Raw genomic sequence first — 24,923 nt, 5'->3', positions numbered from 1 at the left:
CTGTCACTTCCCCATTTCCAATATTTTAACTAACAAAAGTGTTCAAGGACAATTTTAATAAACACAATTTAAAAAAAAACAATGCATCTATGGTTTTCCTCCCGAGTTCACTTGGCCCGGAGATTAATCTTTAATTACTAGAAAGTCAATGGCGTTCCTGGAGGGTTGCCAACCCTATCCCTGATTCTGTGCTCCCTTGTGTTCTCGACCCTATGTGCTGCACCAGAGGAAGAGCCACTAGCTCCCACCTGCTTTTTCGCTGCGCAATGCTGTCAATAATCATCAGCTTTTCCTGCTCTTGCACATTTTAGGATCCCAAGCCTTCGCCAACTTAAGTAATGTCAATGCATGACAGCGGGGTTTGAAAGTGAAGGAAAGAAAATATACCTCCCTCCCCCCCCCCTCCTCCAAAACTGCCAGCTGCATCAAAAGAATATGGCAGAACTGATCAAAGCCAAGGACGTTTGCACTCTGACCCCCAGACAGATGACCCATCGACCCCAATGCTTTTAGTCTGCCTGTCAGCTGCGTAGTGGCATGCACAGATCTGTAAAGCCCTTGGTGGTGCTAAAGAACCTGAAAGCATTTTGAATGCGTAGAAATTCTGAAGTCATACTCTGTTAACCATCGCGATTACTCATGCAGAAAATGAGCTGCTTTTGAGCCGGCATTAGACACCTACCTTTAGGGAGTGCTCTTCTCACATTGCCAGATCTTGTTTCAATCCCAAAACAAACATTCCTAAATGAGCTTCCTTTCTTTACAGTCTGATTTATGACAAACAATGTTATTTTCCTTTTCCAATTTAAATCTATACATTTAAACAGGCACTGTCTTCAGAGAGAAAGGCCAGATATTCTGAGCACTGTTTTTATAGGAATTAAAGGACAAGTGATGCTATGAGATGTTTGAATACTTAAGATTACTGGTCTTAGCCGTGGTTCAGTGGGTAACGCACTTGCCTCCAAGTCACAAGGCTGTGGATTCAAGATTAACTCCGTAGGACTAAGCACAAAATCCAAACACATCCCCCCACCCCCCCACCCCCGCCGCTCTTCCCCCCCCTCCCAGTGCAGTGTTGAGTGAGTGCTGCACTTTCAGAGGAGCCATCTTTCAGAGAGTGTTGTGTTAAGCACAGTAAGATAACACGGGCTGCAACTGGATGCAGCTTTACCTGAGAGATACTCCACACCTTGTTGTTAGTTCAATATGGTTTATTGAACCTGCCACACAGTTAGCTCAATCCTCTGTGAGTTCGACTCTCTACTAACCTAGTGTGATTAATCTGTCTGACTGAACCAGACTAGCTCTTAGCCACGTGCTGTAGGAGTTATATGATATGTACACCCTGACTCACACTGTAGATGTCACCAGTGGAAAGAGGCGGAGTGTGAGTGCCTCATGCCTTTTAAGGTGGGAAACCACCCCCAAGTGTTCTGCCTGCTGATTGGTTATGTCCTGTTCTCTGTATTCATTAGCTGCCTGTTTGTATCTCATTATGTGCATGTCTGCAGATCCTGGCAGAGAGGACATGAACCCGAGACCACCCTTTTCCCTCTCAGGTGGGCATCCATTGCATTATTCTAAGAGGAGCAGACATTCCTCCCCAGTGTCCCCACCAACACCACAATAATGGAAAATCTGGTTACGATCACCATCTTTTTCTTCCAAATGCTGACTAACTGGCAATATATTCCAAGTATAAAAACACAAGCAAAGTCAGGGAATAGGAAAAGCCATTTGACCCATTAAAGCTCAACTCTCCATTGCACTGGCTGTCCCTACAAGGCCCCTGGAATCGCACACACTTCAGCCCCAGAGCTAATTTGAGCCTGTCCAGGTGCTACCTTGCATATTCCAATTTCATTTCCCTGCTTTTTCCGTGATCCATTTAAGTTTTTGCGGGTTTGCACGCCAATGTAATTAACCATGTGGTGGGCTTGGGTAGGGTGCTCTTTCTAAGGGCCGGTGCACACTCGATGGGCCGAACGGCCTTCTTCTGCACTGTATATTCTGTGAACGCATGAGTCTCATCTAGACTTGGCTTTCATAGATACCTGCCATAATGCATTCTGTAGTCTAACAAGCCTTGATAGGGGAAATCTAAACTGCCCTTAACATTTGCACCACTAATCCTGGGTTTATGTCTATTATACATTGAACATCATTAATGTTTCTGCCTCCGTTACTTTGGTTGGTATTATTCCAAACATTCATTTTTCAGTTTGCATTCCTCAACAATAGGAAGTTATTTCTACAATCCTATCAGATATATTGTTAACTTTGTATAGGATAAGGGAGTTCCTTTGTAGTCCGATTTCTCTGGCACTTGCTGTCAGTGCTGTTGAAGGTTAAACCTTTAAGTTGCTTCAAACTGCTTTCCAAAGATCGTGGGCGGGATTCTCTGTCGGCTGACGCTGGATCGGGATACGCGATTGGGAGAGAGTCGGTTTTGACGGCGAAATCGTGGCGGCGGTGCCTTGACAGTGGCGTCAATGTGTTCCACTCCGCACATACAGTTCTCTTGGCAGATCATTAGCGGGCCTGGCCCGGTATTCTCTGGCACCTCCCCGATCTCCGCCTCCACCGGGACGAATTCCCGACTGCACGGTTCACTTGTGCTTTTAAATATCGTGAAACAGTCGCCGTGGCTGCTGAGGGAGAGACAGGGGAAATAGAAAATGTCCAACAAGGCCATAGTTTGCTGACAGTCATGCCGCTGGCCCTGGGGGTGTCTGCCAGGGTTGGGGGGGTGGAGTGGTGGGTGGCCAGGAGGTGGGCTGTGGGGTCGGGGTGGATGTGCACAGAACACCATTGTCGCAGCCCGCAATGCAGCCAAGCAGCTGCACACGCTGTTGACTGCCCACTGTGAACTTAGCGTCACAGGTTGTATGGGTGTCCCCCCCCCGGACCACCTCCACTAGATGCCCTCTGGCCCCAGCTGACTCATCTGGGTTGCACGCGCTCCAGCGCAACCAGTACAATCCTGTTGGCTGTGATGCTGTGTCTGGGGAGTGAAGCGTGTATATGCTGATGCAGCTTGTCAGCCTCTTGAGTGTCAATCGTGAACCCGGTGAATCCCGCAATGTTTCTCAATGGAATCGATTGTGTTCCACGTGGTGCCGTTGCTAGCCCCTTAACAGTCGCTGAATCGGTCCAGATGCGGAACCAGTTTTGCTACCGTGGAAGCCCACGAATCCTGCCCCGGCATCAACACCTAATCTCAGGAACGGAGAATCCAGCTGCATAAATACATCAGCAAACCTTCGATGTTGCAGAAGATCTGAAAGTATAATTCAGTCAATGAGGACCCAAGATTGTTGATCTAAAATATACTGAAGGAATCAACTTTCAATGCCAATCAAAATAAGAGGAACTCGAAAATGAGACCTTCTTTTGGAAAAAAGTATTCGGTGCAGGCAAAGCAAACAAGTTTCCAGTCAAGTCATCCAGGGGTTAATAGATTGGACAGTGTGATATTTAGCCAATGCAAACTTGGGTTGCACTGGAAGAGAAGACACAATAAGCACTTTTGAAACGGAATCACTGTTGTAATGTAAGAAATGCAGGAGATAATTTGCGCACAGCAAAATCCCACAACCGTAATGTGATAATAACTATGCAGGTAACTTAGTTTTGGTGATGTGGATTGAGGGATAAATATTGTTAAGGGCACTGGAAATAAATTTCCGTTCTTCTCCAAATAGTGCCATGGGATCATTTACATCCACTTGAGAAGTAGATGGGGCAACACTTACCACCTCAGGGCAGCACGGTGGCACAAGTGGTTAGCACAGTTGCCTCACGGCGCCGAGGTCCCAGGTTCGAATCCCGGCTCTGGGTCACTGTCCGTGTGGAGTTTGCACATTCTCCCCGTGTTTGCGTGGGTTTCGCCCCCACAACCCAAAAGATGTGCAGGGTAGGTGGATTGGCCACGCTAAATTGCCACTTAATTGGAAAAAATGAATTGGATACTCTAAATTTATTTTAAAAAACACTTACCACCTCAATCGAAAGGTGACAGCATAACATAGAAACCTGCCAAGATGTGTTCAAGTCTCTGGATTAGGGTCTGAAGCCACAATCTTCTAACTCACAGGCAAGGCCACTGCCATTGAGCCACGACTGATATGGCTTTAAGATGAATAGCAGGTTTTGTTCAAGGTATGGTGAGGGTCAGAGAGTCAATATGCTTGCAGTGCATAATGGGGTGTTGGGACCACGTAACTGGCATTTAGAACCCAAGAGCACATCAATAAAACCAATCATTTAAGCAACATCAGTAATGCAGCCCATTTGATTTTTCAAGAGCACTGGAAGATTTCTTCAAAGCCATTAAATTAATCACAATTCAGTAAAATGTTTTACAAATCACCCTAGGAATGTCAAACTCCAAGGTTGGTTGTCATTGACCTTGCAGATTTACAATAACATTGTGATGGAAACCTTACAGATGCATTTGGAAACCTTGGCAGCATTCCTCACACTTTGATACAGCCATCATAGGCACCAGGTGATTGAAAACAGATTTTTTAAAAATTGTGCGTTTCATGATTAAGAAGGTTGAGGGACATTGGTGCTAGGAAAGGAACACATCTTCTCCACTTTACACAGCTAGTTTTACCAACAAGTCTTTACAGATGTCCTCAACCTCAAACCTTAAATCTGCTTTCTAGCCATTTCCATTTCACATATCTTCCAACCTCCTGTGTTATTTCCAATTCGTGCCAAATTAAGGAGATTTATATTGAGGATCAATATCAAAACATTAGATTGAGACTGTCTGAATAAATTTTTCATCGCACTCATACATCAAGTAGAATGAAAAGATTTACAATGTATTTGAATCCAAGTTCTCTTAGTGAAAGGCTACAATTTTAGCCCACTGCTCCATCCAATCCTCCTATGCTGCACGAGGGTCTTCACCGGCCAAGAGGACTTAGAAACAACGACTCTCTGATACTTAGGGTGTGATCTATCCAAGTGGGAACAGAGTCCCGTAGCGCTCGCGATTAGCCAGGTGTTTCCCAGCGCTCAGAGAGATGAGAAACTCCATGCTATTGAACAACCATTCGGTCGATCAGGGGCCTCAGCGGGGAACGCATAACCAAGGCTGCACTTAGTCCCGTTTTCTGCACTGAAGAGCTCCCGACTGTCAACCTCCCGACGCGACCCCAAACCCTCCCAAGCCCCAACTCACCATTTCAGAATCTGTAGGATTTTAGAAGATGAACATCAATGTTTTCATTATCACAATAGCTACCTTTGTCAACACTCTGGGATGTAGGTCCCAGGGACTTATCAGCCTTCAGTCCCATCCCATAAATTTTTCAAACAGGCCCTTCTTACTAATACCAGTACTAGTTTCTTGGATCTCTAATTCTGCATGGTTTCTTGTAGCTTCCTCAGTGAAGACAGACATAGTAATCATTTAGCTTTTCTGCCATTTCTCTATTCCCCATTATAAATTCTCCTGATTCTGCCTGTAATGCACTCAGCCAAGTATTTCATTTTTGCTGTTACAGTCCATCTTTATGCTTTTTGCTAGCTTACATTAATATACTATTCTTCCCTTCTTTATCAGTTTCTTGGTCTTCCTTTGCTGTATCCTAAAATCTTCCCAATCCTCAGGTTTACAACTATTTCTGGCAACAGTGTAGGCCGTTTCTTTTAACCTTATACAATCCTTAACTTCCTTTGTTAGCCAGGGTTGACTGACTTTTCTTTTGGGGTTTTTGTGCCTTGAAGGAATGCATAGTTGCTGTGAACCATGTAATGATTCATTGCAACATGTACTGTCATATCTATTGAGGGTTTCTCATCATCCACCTATTCCAGAAACTTTCACGTTCCACAAAAATGATGACAAAATCCCTTTACAGATGGAGAAAATATGATTGATTCCAAGACACAATGTTTACAAAATTGCTATAATCATAGAATTTACAGTGCAGAAGGAGGTCATTCAGCCCATCGAGTCTGCACCGGCCCTTGGAAAGAGCACCCCTACTTAAGCCCACACCTTCTCCCTATCCCCGTAACCCCACCTAACCTTTTTTGAACACTAAGGGCAATTTAGCATGGCCAATCCACCCAACCTGCACATCTATGGACTGTAGGAGGAAATTAGCACACCCGGAGTAAACCCATGCAGACACAGGGAGAACATGCAGACTCCACACAGACAGTGACCCAAGCCGGGAATGGAACCTGGGACCCTGGAGTTGTGAAGCAACTGTGCTAACCACTATGCTACCGTGCTGCCCAGGGATTAAAAAAAAAAATTTCATGGAACGTGTCTCTCTCAAATAAGGCCAGCATTTGTTGCCTGTCCCTCATAGCCCTTGGGAAGGTGGTGGTGATCCATCTTCCTGAACCACTTTGCTCCATCTGGTTTGAATGTTCCGTCACGTTTGGCACAGCTGAATAGTTTGCTGAGCCATTTCAAAGGGCACTTAAGAGTCAATCCTCATTGCTGGGAGTCTTGAATCATATGCAAGCCCGACCAGGTAAGGATGGCAAATTTTCTTCCCTAAAGGAAATTAATTGCTTATGTATAAATCATGTTTTAAAAACCTGTGTCATCATTGTTTACCATGGACCTGTGCGATGAATGGCAAAACCATTATTAAAGCTGTTGGCACTCTATTAAAAGGGGACACAGAATAGAGGCTGGATGCACAGGGAAGGAGATAGATCAAAGGAGCCATCATTGATAAACCTCTTTGGTCAAATGACCAATTTCTGCCTTAAATTTTACTTAATATCTGGAACACAAGTTTATCATCAATCAATCAGCAACATTCACCATTGTTATTTTCACATTCTCACAACTGTGGAATTGCTCCTCCATCTTAATTTTCCAGTCCTCCGATTATCTGGAGATTCGCAAACCTCAACTTCACCGCATCCCTCCTTCACTAACTCTTTCTCAGCCTATATTTCAAAGTATTTTCAGAACATATGAAACAGGAGCAAGCTGAGGTCACAAGCCTCATCTGTCAATCGATATGATGATAGCTGATCTTCTGCTTCAACTCCACTTCCCCACCTGAGCCCCATATCTCCTCAATTCCCCTAGAATCCAGAAACCTCAGCCTTGAATACATAGAACGATGAGCGTCCACAGCTCACTGGAGTAGAGAATTTCAAAAAGATGCACAACCATCTAAAATGAAGACAATCTTCCCCATCTCAATCCTAAATGGCTGAACCGTTATCCCGAATCTCTGATCTCTAGTTCTAGACTTTCCAACCAGGAGAACCAATGGCTGGAATCTTCCGGTTGTTGAATCCCTGCTGCGGATTTCCTGGCCACAGGGAGGCGCACAGAATGGGAAACCCCATTGTTAGTGGTGGGATCAGAAGTGGTGGGATCAGAAGATCCTGTTGTTGGTTAATGGTGGGCTGCCTCCGCCACTGCGTGTGGGGGGGCGGGGGGACATTTGAGTATCTATCCTGTCAAGCCCTACAAGAAGTTTGATACATTTCAATGAGATGACCTCACATTCTGCCAAACTCCAGAGAATACAGGCCCATTCTACTCAATCTCTCTCTCATCTCAGCGGTCACTCTGTTGATTCTGTGTTTCACTCCTATCAAGACAAGGAGAAGAAAACTGTACACAGGCCTCTTTCCCTTCTCAACCTCAGGCTCCTCAGCAATAAAGAAGGAAGCTTTTTGTGTTACTTGGAATAGTTAGTACAAACTAAATCGTCCTGCAAGCAAACAAGAGGGATTTACATCCTTACAACAACAACAAACTGTAAGTGCTACAACATAACTTACATTTACATAGCATCTTTAAATTCTTTTTAACATTTTGAGTATCCAATTCTTTTTTTTTCCCAATTAAGGAGCAATTTAGCGTGGCCAATCCACCTACTCTGCACATCTTTTTGGGTTGTGGGGGTGAGACCCACACAGACACAAGGAGAATGTGCAAACTCCACACGGACAGTGACCCGGGGTCGGAATTCAACCCAGGTCCTCCGGGCCGTGAGGCAGCAGTGGTAATATCGTACCTTTAATGTAAAGCATCCCAAAGTCCTTCACAGAAGCATTGTCAAACAAAAAATGATTGACACCAAGTCAGAGGAGATCTAAGAACAGGTGACACAATGCTTGGTCAAACAAGTAGAGCATCTGGATGAAGGGGAGAAAGGTCGAGCAGTGGAGATGTTTGGGGAGGGAATTCCAGAGCTTCGGGTCTAGACGGCTGAAGACATGGGCACCAATGGTGGGTTGATAGAAAGCGGGTATGCGCAAAAGGCCAGAGTTGGAGGAGTGCAGAGAACTCAGAGGGTTGTAGACCTGGAGAAGGTTAGACAGATAGGGAGGAATCAAAGCCACGGATGGGGTTCTAACATGAGGATATGAAGTTTAAAATTACTTTCAGGACCGATCAATGTCGTCAGCACTTCAATGTTAAGCAAATCCTCAATGTCACTCACTGTCACGTCAGACCAAAGCACTCAGCGTGTTTCAACTCCCAAGTATTTTTATGTGGCCTCCACTCACCAATTATGAAAACGTTCGTGTTTTGCAATACGTTAACTTCCAGCTTCCATTGTAGGCCCATTGATGTTTCTATCACATCTGAGTCTGCATAATGTTACACACATTGATTGCTTCATTAGCATTCTTTCCCTGAACCGCATCTCGCTGTTAAGTCTCAACCTTGATCGTCCTTTTGGGGAAGAGAAGGCAAATCCACATCTGCACATCTATAAATACAAAATCAATAAAGGCTCAGACATTTATCACTTGAAGGATGCACTTGAAAGTATTTCTTATTTCTTCCTCCCCGCATGTCTGCATTTCTGTTACTTGAGAAGGGTTTAACTGTGCTCACTAAATCCTTTTATATGAACATCAAATTGAGATTATTGGATTCTATAAGGAAGTCTGTGCCACACAATATATATTTAATCTACAGATCATAAAAAATGGGACACTTGACTCTTTAAAATGTCAGGTGTCCATATGTAGGAAAAGGTGTTTTGGCAACTCACACTCCTTAGAATGACAAATTAAGACAGCACATTATAGCCCAATAAAGTCAAGGCCCAAAAAGGAGAGGATTGATTTATTCCTGCATAGAGACACCAGCTCATATACTCTAGTGGAGCATTGCATCAGTTTCTGCTCACATTTGACTTTTAAACTAACCTATTTATTGCCAAACATTATGGAATCATTTGACATTAAGAGACAGAAATGGGAGATAAAAGTTTTGTGTAGTAGGGAAGGTCAAATTCAGATCCTCCCTAGATGTAGAAATCAATAAGTGAGCGACCACAAGATGTGAAACCCTTGCAATTTGGTTGTACCATAATTTGGGAGTTCGATTTCTCCTCTCCTCTCGTGCACAATGTTGCCACTCAGGTGGGGTGGTTCGAAAGCACTGGTAGTTCTTTGATACCTCGCCCAAGTTCTTCACCAAAGTTCTTGTATGAATTAATATAGTGGCTGGATACACCATTTTTGAGCCTAAGTGCGGAGGATCTGTGGCGGTTTACATCAGAAAAATCGGCGCCCGTGAGGGGCTAGCAGCCGTGCACAAAACTCCCGGCTCCCACGATATAAACGGCTGGAGAATGGCCGGGTTCGTGGCCTGCAGCGATCGCGCCGTAAAGCATAGCGCTGGCCGTGCACGGAGCCGACCTGCCAGATAGAGACCTTTGGCCACCTCCTGGCCACCCACCACCATCCCACCAGCCCTCGCAGAACCCCCCCCCCCGCAGCGAGCAGCAAGCTCCCGCCCGACTGTGGTGGCACTGGACACAGTTTGCAACCGCCACACTGGGTTCCCGACCGCTGAGACCACACATCCCCCGCGCGGTCGGGAACTCAGCCCATTAGGGATAGAGCATCGGTGGAGGGGCTTCAGGTGACACGCTATGGCCGTCCCAACGGCGTGCGGCATACAACGCGATGGTGCCATTTTGTAGGGGGCGGAGCAAACAAAACCTGTGTCAAACTGGCGCCGCCGCTGATTTTGGAGTCAAAAGGGATTCGCCGCCCGATCGCCGATTACGAAATTGGCGTCGGGGAACAGTAAATCCCACCCATAGTGTTTGGGCAGACAATAGAGGGCACTCCTCCAGAGTTTATACTTCTATGAACTCCAACATTATTATTTTTTTTTAACAAACAATTTTAATGAGGTATTTTTGGCATTACAAACAACCACAGTATAAAAAATAGAGTACAAAAAACAATAGTCATAATGCAACCGCCGACATCTGTCCCTCCAAGGCCCGCCTATTTAACCCCCGACTCTATGCTACCCTAACCCCCCTAACCCCCCTCCCCCCCCCAACCCCCCACCCCTCACTGACGGTTAATTTTCCGCAAAGAAGTAAATGAATGGTTGCCACCTCCGGGCGAACCCTGACCCTCTCAAGGCAAACTTGAACTTTTCCAGGCCGAGAAAGCTTGCCATGTCGGTTAACCAGGCCTCCGGCTTCGGAGGCCTAGAATCCCTCCAAGCCAGTAATATCCGTCGCCAGGCGGTAATACCAAGGAGGCAAAGGCCGGAACATCTGCCTCTTTCTCCTCCTGGACACCCGGGTCTTCCAACACTCCAAAAATCGCTACCCCTGAACTCATTTCCACCCCGGTCTTCAATACTCTGGACATGACATTCGCAAACCCCTGCCAGTAACCCCAAAGTTTTGGGCATGCACAGAACATGTGGACATGGTTCGCTGGCCCACCCGCATATCTGACACGCTTGTCTTCCACCCCAAAAAATCTACTCATCCGGGCCGCTGTCATGTGTGCCCGGTGCACCACCTTAAACTGGATCAAGCGGAGCCTTGCGCATGTCGCGGTCGAGTTGACCCTGCTCAACGCCTCCGCCCATAGGCCGTCTTCCATCTCATCCCCCAGTTCCTCCTCCCACTTACGCTTCAGCTCCTCTATATGCGTCTCCTCCGCCCCATTAATTCTTTGTAGATGTCCGAGACGCTCCCCCCCCCCCACGCCCCTAGACACTACCCTACCTTAAATCCCTCTTAGTGGCAGGAGTGGGAAGGATGATCCCGGCCTACGCAGAAAGTCCCGCACCTGTAGATATCTGAAGTCATTCCCTGCTGACAACCCAAACTTCTCCTCCAGCGCCCTCAAGCTGGGGAAGCTCCCTTCCAGAAACAGGTCCTCCATCTTCTCAATTCTCGCCCTTTGCCATATCCGAAACCCCCCATCTAAGCTCCCTGGAGTAAACCGATGGACGTCACAAATTGGGGACCAAACCGATGCTCCCACTGCGCCAACGTACCTCCTCCACTGACCCCAGATCCTCAGGGCCGCCACCACCACGGGACTGGTGGAATATCTCGCCAGCGGGAACGGCAAAGATGCCATTATCAGCGCCCCCAAGCTGGTGCCCCTGCATGAAGCTGCCTCCATCCGCTCCCAAACCGCCCCCGTCCCCACCACCCACTTCCTTATCATCTCAATATTGGCCTCCCAGTAATAATTACTAAAATTTGGCAGGGCAAGCCCCCCCTCCCCCCGATTCCTCTCGAGCATCACCTTGTTCACCCGTGGGGACTTACCCACCCAAAATGATTTTGTTGATCCTCTTAAAAAAGGACCACGGGATGAAAATCGGGAGGCATTGGAACACAAATAAAAATCTCGGCAATACCGTCATCTTAACCGTCTGCATCCTCCCCGCCAGTGACAGCGGAAGCTCATCCCATCTCCGAAACTCGCCCCTCATCTGCTCAAACAACCGGGACAAGTTCAACTTGTGTAACCGGCCCCAGCCCCGCGCGCCACTTGTATCCCCAGATATCTAAAATTGTCCCCCACTAACCTGAATGGTAACTTCCCCAGCCGACCCTCCTGATCTCTTGCCTGGATTACAAACATCTCACTCTTCATCATTTTCAATTTGTATCCCGAAAACCGGCCAAATTCCCCCAGAATCGCCAGAATCTCCCCCATCCCTACCCCTGGATCTGTTACATATAGGAGTAGGTCATCCGCGTACAGCGATACCCTATGCTCCACCCCCCTGCCCCCTAACCAGTCCTTTCCAGCCCCTTGAAGCTCTCAGAGCAATTGCCAGTGGCTCTATGGCTAACGCAAACAGCAGTGGGGAATGGGTCATCCCTGTCTTGTCCCCCGGTGCAGCCTAAAATAGTCCGAGGTCGTCCAGTTCATCCTTACACTAGTCTCCGGGGCCTGGTACAACAACCTGACCCAGTCTATAAAGCCCCTACCAAACCCAAACCGTCCCAGCACCTCCCATAGATAGTCCCACTCTATCCGGTCGAACTCCAACATTATTATTCTTTCTCAATGTCCCACACTCGTCAATCGGTGTAATCTGCCTCATTGATGGATACATTTGGTGCACAGTTAAACACTGAGCGCAAAAAGACTAGCGTGACTTGGTATCTTACACAACCTCAGGATGTCTTAAAGCAAGTTACAGCCAATAAAGTGGTCTTGAAGTGTAGAAAACAGGGCAGCTAATTTCCATACAGCCAGTTCTCACACACAGCAATGACATAAACGGTCAATCAAACGGTGTTCATTGGTACCCCTTGTTTTTTAATTTAAATTTAAAGTCCCCAATTCTTTTTTTTCAATTAAGGGGCAATTTATCACGGCCAATCCACCTAACCTGCACATCTTTGGACTGTGGGAGGAAACCGGAGCACCTGGAGGAGACCCACGCAGACACACGGGGAGAACGTGCAGACTCCGCACAGACAGTGACCCAAGTCGGGAATCGAACCTGGGACCTTGGAGCTGTAAAGCAACTGTGCTAACCACTGTGCTCCCATGCTGCCCCTTTTTAGCCTGGAAATCTATATACTCAATGCAAAAAAACTGCAACAGGTGTGGAGGTTAGCAAAACAATGTTAAGGATAAACCATTGATTTCCTTTCAATATTATACAAACATCCACTTTATCGATTAACACATCTGCCAAAGTCTACGCTCCGACCCACTCTCTGTCCTCATTGCAAGTTTCTGCTTGAAACCTCAAGTGAAAGGCATACAGTCACCACCTAGTTATGGACTAAACTGTAAGTGGACTATCTAGAATTTGTTGGAATCTAACCTTCATTGGTCCCCGGTCCAAGAATGCCTCCGTGTTGAAATTGTCATCCATGTTTTCAAATCCCTCCATGAACTTGCACCTCCCTATCTCTGTAACCTGCTACAGCCCCAGAACCCTCCAATTCTGGTGTCTTCCATATCTCCAATGTGTGGAGATGCCGGCGTTGGACTGGGGTGAGCGCACTAAGAAGTCTTAAAAAAAAAAGGTTAAAGTCCAACAGGTTTGTTTTAAATCACACGCTTTCGGAGCACTGCTCCTTCCTCAGGTGAATTCCTCCTTCCTCCTTCACCTGAGGAAGTAGCAGCGCTCCGAAAGCTAGTGATTTGAAATAAACCTGTTGGAATTTAACCTGGTGTTGTAAGATTTCTTACTATACCCCCACTAGGCAGTTGTGGCACAGCTAACCTTTGGGATTCCTTTTCAAATGCTCTCCCTCTCTTTCTCTTTCACCCTTTAAGCTGTTTCTCAAAACACTTTGACAAATCTTTTGGTCACTTGTCCTAATATCTCCTTTAGTATCCCCATGTACAATTTTCTTCAAGATCACTCATACATTTTGCTTTGTTAAAAGGCTCAATGTAAATGCGAGTTATTGTTGCTGTATACTGCACGGGAAGGAGGTGTCTGTTGTTTCTTCCATAATGACAAAAACAGCAAAACCTGTGCCCCACCCTGTCTAAAGTGAAACTCAGAGCAAGATGAACTCCTCAGTGCAAGAGAGAGCTGTTCATAGTCCAGAAAATTTTGGTTGGGCAAATAATAAATTCAGTATTCATCTTCCTTATGACATTAACTAGCATCATTCATCCCATAAAATCTGTGTCACATTACAACACACAAAATGAGACTCCACTATTGTCTCATCTTCACTGGATAGAAGATACTACCTTGTGGTGATTGTCCTTTTAAGGGAAACACAGCAGAAGAGGGTCACCTGTCTTGAGGGACCAATTGGGACCGAGAGTGGGTAATCACCCCAGAGGGTGAAGTTCTCTCTTAGGCAGTAGACAACAAGAAGACATGAAGAAGACATGTTTTTCCTTATTAATAAATGCTATTTATATTCCTGGCAAAATCTGTTAGCGTGCAATTACTACATTGGCGACGAGGATGGGAATGATTATGAGGACACTGCCTGTGGCCCGAGACGTGCGAGTAGTGAGATATTGTGATATTGTCACGGCTCCTGGGCGACAAATGCGGAGCAAACCTGAATTGGCCAGTGCAGTAAGACATTTGGAGACATACGGGAAAAAATGAAGAGAAAATAACCTTGAAGAACAAGAGCTGTGATTTTGTGTTTAAGGAGACGTGGAATTGAAGTTAAAAAAGTCAAAGAGCTGCTGGAAAGTTTTTTGGTGACAGGCCTCGGATTGACCTCCAGCGCTTCCTCCTCCCGGATGGTGCCATAGGGCCCTGAGGTCTCCATGGAATGGAGGGACAGCTGGAGTGAGCTCCAGAGGCCTCTGTGTCATCTGTCTCTGCCAGTCCTGGCACCTGCCCGTTGTCTGCATCATGGTCTTGACGCTCTCAGCGATGCTCCTCAGTGACGAGGCTCCTCAGTGATGAGGCCACGCTCTGCAGTGCCTCGACAGTGCCCACCCACGTGTGGGACGTGTCCCTAAGTGACCGGGATATAATGTCAAGGACCTTAGCCATGGTCATCACAGACTGAGTCATGCCTTGGACACCACCACTCAAGGCAATGACCTCATGCTGCAGGCCTTCCACTGAGGTTGCCACTCTCAGTGGCAGTGTTGGCCTCAGTGCCACACATTGTCGGCATCATCTCCTGCGGCCGCAGCCTTTGGGATTCTTCCAATTGACTATGCAGGTGCTGGAATGTCGCTGACATCCCTTCCTGAATCTCACGGTCATGTCCTAGCATCTGTAACAGCTCTCGAATAACCTTGTCCAGAGACTCAACATCTGACTGGGACTCAGCTGAGTCTGCGATCCAGAAGACCTCCAACTGCTGACTCTCTTGGATGTTCCTGCCTCCACTTGATGTGCACCTGCAACTGTGTGGTGCTCACCAGATTGTGCCACAGAAGCCTATCCACTAATGTTGCCCAACGAGGTGTGTCTCTCTGCACTGGTGGAGGGTGGGACTGATAGCTATGACATCTTGATGGTGGCATTCTTGGAGTTCTCCTCCAAGGTGGTCTCTTGGGTGGCGAGGGGCAGGAATGGGAACGGGCAATGACTCCGGATGGAGATCCTGTGAGAGGATGGACATGTGGTCAGTGAGAGGGAAGGGTCATTTTGTCTGACATGAACAACTCACTTGGTACAGGTCAACTGGGTGAAGGGGCAGTGGATCTTCATCGCTCTGGTGCAGGCCTACCATGCTCTCTCCTTGGTCAACCCTGTGATCTTCAGGACCTGTTCCTCATAGGAGGGGCCAGGTCCCCGCTTGATGGAGGGGCCAGGACTCAAATCTCTGATACTTCCCCCAACCGCCCCATCTTGGTCCTTTCCCGCTTTTTATGGGCTACCTTCTCCGGTGGGGACAAAGAGAGGACATTGTGAGCCGTGCGTTTGATGGATCAGGGTGATCTACAGGTGGCATGTGTGGGCACTGCAACTGGACATGAAGGGGTAGTGCTGGTGAGTGCCAGTGGGTGCTGGGAGTGAGTGATGAGGGAGAGTTTAAAAGCAGCTCCCTCTTGTTAGCCGCGAGATGCTGAGGCGCAAGTCTGTCGATTCAGACGCAGAGACATCCAGTAGTAGTGAGAAGCTCGTGGGGGCTCATTTCCGGCACTAAACGCCGTTAAATATGGGCCGTGATCACGCCAACAGGGCCATTGAGAAAGACCCCGCCAATCGCGCCCAAATGAATTTAGAAATGTTTCGTTAAATTACGCCTTATATTTGGATCTCTCAAGAGTTCAAACCCATCAATAAATGTGTTTATGTTTGGATGCACAAGCCTCAAGAATCCATCAATGAACCATCACAAAATTTTTTGAACCTGTAAGTACCAAAGAACCCGAGTACCTGATCGACCTGTTATAGACATTACTATTCGCTTCCACAGAGACATCAGTGATGAACTGCCTGTGTCAGAAGAGGTACCCATTATTGCAGTTCCTGTTAGCGTCAATCCTGTGGAAACATCCCAGACGACAGAATTATACCACACAAGAAACAGAATAACCCCTCAAAGACTCGATTTATAATTCGCCAACTCATGTCTACGATGTTTAGTTAGATTTTGGGGCTGAGTAACTTCATTCTTGAAGATTGTGTAAAGGAGTTAAAGTGGGAGGGATGTGGTAATTGTGGTGATTGTTCCTTTAAAGGGGAATACACCAGGAGAGGGTCACCTTTCTTGAGGGACCGATTGGGATTGAGAATGGGTAATCACCCAGGGGGCATGTCCTCTCTTCGGTAGAAGACAGCAAGAAGACATGTAAGGGATTGGTGCAGTCAATTGGCTGCTCCAGGGCAGCCAGGACCTGTCAACCTCAGTTTCTCCTTATTAATCTTATGAGCTTTGTGATTTAATTATTTTTTTTAAGAGTAACCAATTCTTTGTTTTCAATTTTGGGCCGTACACATCTATCTAGCCTACACATCTTTTGGGTTGTGAGGGCGAGACCAACGCAGACACGGGGGGGGGGATGTGCAAACTCCACATGGACAATGGCCAGGGGCCGGGATCGAATCCGGGTCCTCGGCGATTGAGGCAGCAGTGCTAACCACTGCGCCATCGTGCCACCCTAGCTTTGTGGTGACGTCTGTTAGCATGTAATTATTACATACGTTAAAACAGTCGATGATGTCAGCAGTTAGGGTAAAATCTAACTTAAGATTTTTTTGCAAGCTCCCATATACAGCCCTAAATGTTCTCACTCATCTTGCACCCCCCTTGTGTTGAAATAGAGACTCATTGCCCCATCGTCTACCCTGTTTTCCAGAGCCTCAAAATCATAAGGCTCCCTCACTACCTTGCTTCTCCTGCAATATTAAGGTGTTTGAAACCTAATTTTTGACTATCTGTTACATTTTGATCCACCATGTATTCTTTGAACGTCCATCGGGGCTTCAGAATCCAAAGTGAAACACAAACCAGCCTGGGCACTGAAAAGCACCCCAGAGGGAAAATATCCGATCACCGCCTGTTGCCGGGAAAAATACAGCCTTGTCGGCTCATTCATTGGCTTCCAGCTGAGTCGATCAAATCAAGTTAGCACTGATGTCAGCCAATCTGCAGTCACCAGCCTAGCCTAGAACAGCGTAATCTTCTGGATTCTGCTTGATTGTATTAAAGGCTGCTATGCCTTAAAGTAACAGGTCCATTAACCTTCCATTGGTCAAAATTGTCATTGCAAAAATAAAAGGGAAAAATAACGAAATAGACAGGAACATACAGGAGGATCCTGACACTATAACCAAACATTACAACAGCACCTATCATGTTGTACAGCACCTTTAATAGGGCAAAGCATCCCAAAGTGCTTCACAGAAAAAAATAGGAAACAAAATTTGACTCTGAACCATATAAGGTTTGGAGAACAAAAGCTTGGCCAGAGATGCAACTTTTAAGGAGTAAGAGAAAGAGTGATTGAGAGGTGCAAGGAGGGAATATCAGGGCCATTTACAACTTCTAAATGGGTTAACAGCTGGCTTAAAATAGCAGACTATTATCGAAAGGAATGAAGGATTCATCAGCTGACACTAACAAGACCTGTTTTTGATGGTAAATATATATCCCCTCTTGCAGTGTTAAAACTTGATACAGATAATAATATATACACTTTGAATGTTACCAAGAAAGGTTCAAAGCATACCAAGAATGACAATGGACTCACTGTGACCTATATATTTCTGTCATAGCTGGTTGGTCTTGATTTGGTTGCAAGCCAGAAAATGTGTACTTATTGATATACAATATGTTTAAACTGAAGTTTAATTAGGTCAAAGTGTTACTTCATTAACACTTCAATTTGTCCCTTTGAGTTTGCCTTTGTTCTCAAGAGAGTTGCTCTTTCACATCACTTAGGTTTTACTGGAATAAAGATGCTGAAGGGAAGCAGCATTTGAATCCTGGTGTCCTAAACAACGACATATTGGCTCAAGTTTGAGACTGTGGAAGAAAAGTTTAACGGGAAAGCAGTGGACCCCATGAGGTATTTTTCCTCTGAAGCGGGACAGAAATGGGCCGAAAATCAGCTCAACGGTTGTCATGGAAACCCATGAGATAAATTTGTTAACGAAAGTAAAGGCCATGGAATTAAGGGGAAATGTTGATATGTAATTGGGTAAGGACCAGAAAGCAAAGAGTAACAGTGAGTGGTTTTTACAGAGGAGGGAAAGATACAGTGGTGTCCCCCAGGGATTGCTGTTAGGCCCATTCTTCTTTTTGATATATGTTAATGACCTGGACTTGGATATACAGGGCATAATTGCAAAGTTTGATAACGACACAAAAACCTGTAAGTGTAGTAAACAATGAGTCAGATAGCAATGGACTTAAGAGTATATAGACAGACCAGTGAAGTGGGCAGACACAAGGCAGATGAAAGCTAACAGTGTTAAAATTGCTGAAAAAGAGACATGTTGATGAAACTCGCTCACTCATCAGGACAAATTCAAGAAACCTAAATTTCAAACGCTCATTTATCCTTGCTGGAAGTGCCACAGATTCAAAGGTTGGGACCGGTTCTCTGTAAACCAAAGGAATATGTTCAAGCCTTTTGCCTTTTCTGTATTTCCTGGGAGCCTATAGTCCCCTGTCACTCTCTCTCAATGCCAATACCTTGGCCAATCAAATTTGGCTTGCCAACCATCAGCTCTCTTTTATTATTATTGTTACTTTCAATTACTGTGATCAGTTAGAATATGGCATTCTTGTGTTTGTGCTGATGAAAAACTTCAGCAACATCTCTCCCTTTCCAGCAACATCCAGTATGAAAAGATGCATTCTGAAACAAACATAGCAAAATGCTGGACTCACTGTAACCTATATCTACTGTCACGGTGGTTGTTCTTAACTGAGAATTAAGGAAATTCATATGTATTGATATAAGGAGTAAGAGATTCAGAAGAGTAATGCATAAACATTTCATGATTAACTTGGATGATGTAAATAATTTAAAAATAATCGAAACCGCTACTAATGAATAAAGAAGCCCCAATAAATATGGTTCGTACTAAGTTGAGATGATGGAAATCCTCCTGCTTTGGCTCCAAGTCACTTACATAACCTACCAATGCAAGATGGTTTCACTGTATAAAAAGAAAAAAAATCTGGATTTGTACAGCACCTTTCAAGGTTTCAGGGCTTCTCAAAGCAATCTACAGCTAATTAAGTGCTGTAGAAGTGCCGTCACTATAATGTGGGAAATGTCCAGCCAATTTGTACAGAGAACTGTCCCCAAAACAGCAAAGTGATCATAGCTGGCAATTTGTTTTTTTCGTGATGGTGGTTAGGGGATGTATATCACCCCAGGCCACTGGGGAGAATGCCCCTGCTCTTCATCAAAATAACACCATGGAAAGGCAGCAAAGTGGCACAGTGGCTCACGGTGCCAAGGTCCCAGGTTTGATCCCGGCTCTGGGTCACTGTCCGTATGGAGTTTGCACATTCTCCCCGTGTTTGCGTGGGCTTCGCCCCCGTAACCCAAAGATGTGCAGGTTAGGTGGATTGGCCACACTAAATTGCCCCTTAATTGGAAAAAAATGAATCGGGTACACTAAATTTATTTAAAACAAAAAACACCATGGAATCTTTGGCTTCACTTTTGAGGCTGGATGGATCCTCAGTTTAACATCTCATCTGAGAAAGACAACACCTCCGACATTCCTGCATTGGGAGTATTCATCTTTATTATGTGCTCAAGGTAGTACCAATGTATGACCTGCTGACTCAGAGGTGAGGGTGCTTTACTGAGTCAAGGATGAGCACTCCGGAATGTCGAAAAATCACATCATCAACATTCTTTTTAAAAAATTTATTTTATTAAATTAAATTAAATTTTTAAAAATAGAAATTTAGAGTACCCAATTCTTTTTTTTTTCAATTAAGGGGCAATTTAGTGTGGTCGATCCACCTATCCTGCACATCTTTGGGTTGTGGGGGTCAGACCCATGCAGGCACCTGGAGAAGGTGCCAACTCCACACGGACAGTGACCCGGGACCGGGATTGAACCCGGGTTCTCGGTGCTAACCACTGCGCCACCATGCTGCCCTTTAACATCGGCATCCTACATGGAAAAAAACAGACCCAAACAAGGACAAGTTTAACCAACTGGACGATACCTGGCTTTTGAGCAGTGACAGCTCCTGGTAACTATCAGAACAGCAACAAATGCCCTACACATTCTGCTAGTCTTCGTACCCTAATGCTCAACAAACCCACTTATCAGGTAGAATACTAGTTATCCTGGGAGGGCAAACCCCTCGCAATGAGGCGGTGAAAGAGATTTAGTTACATCTCCTTCAGTTCTGAAGACTTGGAACAGAGTTTTATAGCTTTCAAGAGCCACCCAGAATTAAGACCCAACATCCAGTCCTTACTTCTGACATTGATAAGTGAATGTTAAATGACTATTTGGCCATAGAAGGTGTCAAAGCTAAGATCGATCTGTCCTTACCCAACACTAATTGAGGGATTAAGCGTATGAATGCCTAATTTTTTTCCCTATTCTTAAGACTACGGACACTGAGGTCAATTGCAACATCCCAACTTGGTGCCACAGTTGAGACTAGCTAACATAATTGTGGAAGTGAAGCGAGTACATCTACATTCCAAACCCCACAGAGCTCCTGTACAATACAGGTTGTGATGCACACTTGAAACCTCTTCACACGGTGCCTGCTGTCCTCTCCCTCTCTATTGCTCTCAATAAGCAGAGAGTCAAGTACGCAATGCATAGGTGCTGCCCAACCAATTACTAATGGAAGAGGAAAAATATAGTTTTCTTTATAGGATAGATGGGCTGAATAGATCTAACTTTACCCTGTGCTGAATGAGGTTCTCTATTGGAGACCTGTTCTGAAACTTTTAATCCTGACTGGTTTGAGTTACAGGAAATGTCAGGGTAACTTCTTTAGAAAGTATAAGAAGTTAACACCTCTCTCCACTATTTGACATATTTTATATTGCTCCGCATGAGGAGTGAATAGAGAGCACCATCATAGTCCAAACCTTTCTCCAAGGAGAAAGTGGATTTTCCATTCATTGACAATGGTAAATGATTTTATTAATAATATATATATATATATTTTTAAATCTCACAAACTAAAGACAAATATTATATATGTACATCATTCAACTACTACATCAGTGACTTGCATTACCTGCTTGGTAAGTACAAGAATAGCGAGCAGGTAAAACATCTGTTCTCAAACTGGTCAGTATGTGGATACACTGCATGGGGCACCTGTCCTCTGAACATTTAGCCTGTGGATGTTCTGCACAAGATACTGGAGTGGTCAGTTCATGACTGGTTATTATGTGCTGCACACATGCCTGGTACCTCACCAGTCAGTACAGGCACACATCACCACTGGTCAGTTATTCTTACCCACTGGCCAGAATACAGCCAGAAAAATATGAACTTGTTTTGGAATCACATGAAAAACTTTGTTGCTAACAGATCAAAATTAAAATCGAACCATCAAGAAAACACCCATCTAAAAAGTGACCTATTTGATTGTTTTATTGTTTTATGATTTTAATTTCGACAGCAGTACATAGCTTTTTCAAAACGTATTGTGCAGTCAGCTTCACTAAACAGTAGTGAACATTAAAAAATAAACTTGATCTTCCTCCCAGAATGAAAACAAACCCCAGAATGAAGATGCCTTTCGGTCGCAGCTTCTCCTGCTCTACAGTCTGATTCTTATTATTAAATAGACCTGTTTAAAAAAAGTAAACTTCCTTAAACTTTCTCCAACAGCGATTCAAGCTCCTAACCCCAGTGTTAATCAGCAGGCTGCTGCTACTTCATCAGCACAATCAAAACAGAATCTGTGTCAAAAACAATAACAAAAAATATCCTTACTCCGATGCAGAGGGCAGAAATTGTAAGTTTAAACAATGTCATACCTTAGGCTGGTGGAAAAATAATTGAGATCAAAGTGCCGCTGCTCCCAGGGAAAGTCACTGTCCTCCCAATATCACACTGTCAAATTAAGCAAAGCCTCTCCCCGTGTCCCATTCTCACTTGCAAAAGGAGATCAAATGCATTGGACGATGCAAAGCTTTCAGTCCACCGAGCTCTGCATCTTACCGAGTTTTTATACCACTTCCCTTTATTCATGAGCGGTCACAGACTTGTGATATATGGGTTTTTTTTTTACCCCCTTTTTTTTTGCAACAACTCTGGATGGGGGGGGGGGGGGGCATTCCACGATTGATTCGAAACACAGAGAGAGAGAGAAAAAGAGCATTTTTCTTCATTGACGAATTCCTCTGCCATGGAGAGAGGGGTGGGAGGAATTAGTCCATCAATTGAACTGGAGTTATTATCTTCCAAAGAATCATTGTCACTGCGAGTCAGGGAGGAGAGACACCCCCTTGGTGAGATCAGTTGATGTCATAAGAAATCAATGACTTGAGCAGCCCAAAGATAAAGCTCCTTCTTGCCCTTGTGCCAGTGCAGTGCAGAGCTCAATGCCTGCTCAATAACTTCAAGCACTAAAATAAATATAATCTGCTTCCCATTCTGTCTTTTTTTTGTGCGGGGTCTTTTCTTCTGCGTTGGAAATAACCCGTGACTGATGCAAGGGTCTATTTATTATTCCGCTGACTCCCCAACTTGTGGCCAAAAAAAAGCTGCTGATGGCTTAAGCGCCTGATATTGAAAACAGATACTCGGAGGCTTTCAAAACACACAAACTAGTTGGTGAAACCGTTTCCATCGCTCAGCCCGCCAGCAAGGGAAGAAAACGGCTGCTTGTCTCCGGGGAATCAATCACCAATAATTAACGATCAATCAGAAATTACTTAAAAGCCTGAAGGACAAGGAGAGCATTATTAGATTGTAAAGATTCACTGTTTTTCGATAATTACTCATCCCTTAACCCCACGTTGCATCATTCACCTGAAACAGAATCAACTAAAAGCTTATGTGGTCGACAGCGGATATTGGAGAAGGTCCATGATATTGGGCAGACACTCATTCGCCCAAACACACTGTCCTTTGAAGGGGTAGAAATATTTTTCATCAAAGCATAGATCTGAGAGTAAAGCCTCTTTATTTAGGGGGAGCTTGATTACCTGGCTAATGAAAATCAGATTCCAAGCTACTTAGCAACTGTGTCCCATCCATCGGAGGTACAGATGATGCTATTTATTTGTCAATCAATATCATGACAGCCATTCATTTTAGTTTGAGGGAAATGACCTCAGCAGCTCTAATTTTTTAAATGTGCCTCAGGCAGACTTGCATTTCCATGGCGCCTTTTCTAACCTCAGAACATCCCACAGTACTTCAATGCAGGAAGTGCCGAGTGGGTGATCCATCAGAACCTTTTCCGGAGAGCTGACGCCAGTCTCCAGCCAATTTGAATCACTCCACATGATATTATGGAAAGGCTGAAGGCGCAGGGTACAGAAAAGGCTATGGGCCCTGACAATATTCGACATATTCGGCAGCACGGTAGCCTTGTGGATAGCACAATTGCTTCACAGCTCCAGGCTCCCAGGTTCGATTCCAGCTTGGGTCACTGTCTGTGCGGAGTCTGCACATCCTCCCCGTGTGTGCGTGGGTTTCCTCCAGGTGCTCCGGTTTCCTCCCACAGTCCAAAGATGTGCGGGTTAGGTGGATTGGCCATGATAAATTGCCCTTAGTGTCCAAAATTGCCCTTAGTGTTGGGTGGGGTTACTGGGTTATGGGGATAGGGCGGAGATGTTGACCTTGGGTAGGGTGCTCTTTCCAAGAGCCGGTGCAGACTCAATGGGCCGAATGGCCTCCTTCTGCACTGTAAATTCTATGATAATCTATGATAATAGTACTAAAGACTTGTATTCCAGAATTGCCGCCCCCCTAGCCAAGCTGTTCCAGTATAGCTACAACTCTGGGATCTGCCCGGCAATGTGGAAAATTCCTCAGGTATGTCCTGTACACAAGAAAGCAGAACATGTCTATCCTGGCCAACTGCCACCCTGAAAGTCTATTCTCGATCAGCAGTAAAATGATGGGAGAGGTCATCAACAGTGCTAAAAAGTGGGACTTGCTTATCAATAACCTGCTAAATGATGCTCAGTTTGGGCTCTGCCAGGGTCACTCAGCTCCTGATCACATTACAGCCATGGTTCAAACATGAACAAAAGAGCTGAACTCCAGAGATATTGCCCTTGTCATAAAGGCAGCATTTGATAGAGTGTGGCATCAATAATTCCCAGCAAAACTGGAGTCAATGGGAATTAGGGGGTAAGCCCTCCACTGGTTGGCGTCAGACCTGGCACCAAGGAAGGTGGTTGTGATTGTTGGACGTCAGTCATCTCGGTTCCAGGACCTCGCAGCAAGAGTTACTCAGGGTTGTGGCCAGCACCATTCGTAACTCCTCAGATACTGAAGCAGTCCATGTCCAAATGCAGCACGACCTGGGCAATATCCAGACTTGGGTTGACGAGTGGAAAGTAACATTCACGCCACAGAAATGCCAGGTAATGACCATCTCCAACAAGAGAGAATCTAGCCATCACCCCTTGACATTACCATTGGGATTACCACTGACCAGAAATTGAACTAGACTAGCCATATAGATACTGTGGCTACAAAAGCAAGTCAGAGACTCGGAACCGTATGGTGAGAAGCTCACTTCCTGACTCCTCAAATCCTGACCACCATCTACAAGGCACAAGTCATGATTGTAATG

At 45.3% G+C, this 24,923-nt stretch overlaps 1 long non-coding RNA gene across 1 annotated transcript; it reads right to left on the bottom strand.

Moving 5' to 3' along the window:
- Positions 1 to 1,208: 1,208 nt before the first annotated feature.
- Positions 1,209 to 22,612, bottom strand: LOC140398121 (uncharacterized). Its single transcript, XR_011937413.1, has 3 exons — positions 22,147 to 22,612; positions 8,521 to 8,726; positions 1,209 to 3,283 (listed from the first exon to the last, which is right to left on the bottom strand). It is a non-coding gene; the product is annotated as an uncharacterized lncRNA (long non-coding RNA).
- Between the last annotated feature and the right edge of the window lie 2,311 nt (positions 22,613 to 24,923).

The sequence above is a fragment of the Scyliorhinus torazame genome, chromosome 21, assembly GCF_047496885.1.
Source record: "Scyliorhinus torazame isolate Kashiwa2021f chromosome 21, sScyTor2.1, whole genome shotgun sequence".
Classification (NCBI taxonomy): domain Eukaryota; kingdom Metazoa; phylum Chordata; class Chondrichthyes; order Carcharhiniformes; family Scyliorhinidae; genus Scyliorhinus; species Scyliorhinus torazame.
The sequence above is the reverse complement of the archived record's forward strand: the minus strand, read 5'-3'. Positions and strand labels throughout refer to the sequence as shown.